The sequence below is a fragment of the Carlito syrichta genome, unplaced genomic scaffold, assembly GCF_000164805.1.
Source record: "Carlito syrichta isolate Samal-C Ts95f unplaced genomic scaffold, Tarsius_syrichta-2.0.1 Scaffold313910, whole genome shotgun sequence".
Taxonomy (NCBI): Eukaryota; Metazoa; Chordata; class Mammalia; order Primates; family Tarsiidae; genus Carlito; species Carlito syrichta.
In genome coordinates this window covers 81,074-82,382 of record NW_007258006.1, presented here as the reverse complement: position 1 = coordinate 82,382, position 1,309 = coordinate 81,074, and positions in this window count along the sequence as shown.

The following is a 1,309-nucleotide window of genomic DNA, read 5'->3' as shown; positions in this document are numbered from 1 at the left end:
CCGCTCCCGGCCACCACAGCCTCGGCCTGCTGGGCTCCGGTGATCCTTCCGCCTCAGCCTTCCGAGTAGCTGAAATTATAGGCATGCGCCACCACGCCCAGCTGATTTTTTGATTTATTGTAGAGATGAGGTCTCGCTGCCCAGGCGGGTCTCGAACCCGCGGGCTCAGGCAATCCACTCACCTCAGCCTCCCAAAGGCACGGGATTACAGGCTGAGCCACTGAGCCCGGCCCTTTTTTTTTTTGAAGTCAAAGTCTAACGGTGTCCAGGCTGGAGTACAGTGGCATGCTCATGGTCACTGTAGCCTCCACCTGCTGGACTCAGACGATCTTTCTGCTTCAGCCTTCCAAGTAGCTGGAACCACAGGTGCGCACCACTACACCCGGCTGATTTTTTGATTTATTGTGGAGACGAGGTCTCACCAAGTTGCCCAGGCTGGTCTTGAGCCCCTGGACTCAGGCAATCTTCTCCTTTTAGCCTCCCAAAGTGTTGGGATTACAGGTATGAGTCACCGCGCCTGACTGAAATCATGTGCCTTTTTTTTTCTTTGAGTTGGAGTCTCACTCTGTCACCCAGGCTGGAGTACAGTGGCACACTCACAGCCACCACAACCTTGACATGCTGGGCTCAGGCGATCCTTCTGCCTCAGCCTTCCGAGTAGCTGGAACTACAGGTGCATGCAACCACACCTGGATAATTTTTTGATTTATTGTAGAAACGAGTTCTCGCCAAGTTGTTCAGGCTGGTCTTGAACACCTGGGCTCAGACAATCCTCTTGCCTTGGCCTCCCAAAGTGCTGGGATTACAGGCTTGAGTCACCACACTGGGCCTAAAAACATGTGTCTTAAGACTCATTGGCACTTCTTGGCATGTGGCAGGTACTCCACACATGGTTGTGGTGATGCTACGTGGGTGTTACTCTGAGAACAGATAACCAGAAGCTTCCACGAACCAACTTGTAAGGTCGAAGTGACACCTGGTGGTGCAGCTTTAGAGCACAGCAAAAGCATAGTCAATTGTGTGCTTGAAATTTACATCGGGGAATAATTAGGAGCTAACAGAGCACCTGCTTTACATAAGTACAGAAACATTACTTAATCCTAACCAATGATTTTCTTTCTTTCTTTTTTTTTTTTTTTTTGAGTCGGAGTCTCACTCAGTCGCCCAGACTGGAGTGCAGTGGCCGCTCCTGGTCATTGCAGCCTCGCCTGCCGGGCTCCGGCGATCCTTCCACCTCAGCCTTCTGAGTAGCCGGAATTACAGGCATGCGCTACCACGCCCGGCTGATTTTTTGATTTACTGTAGAGAT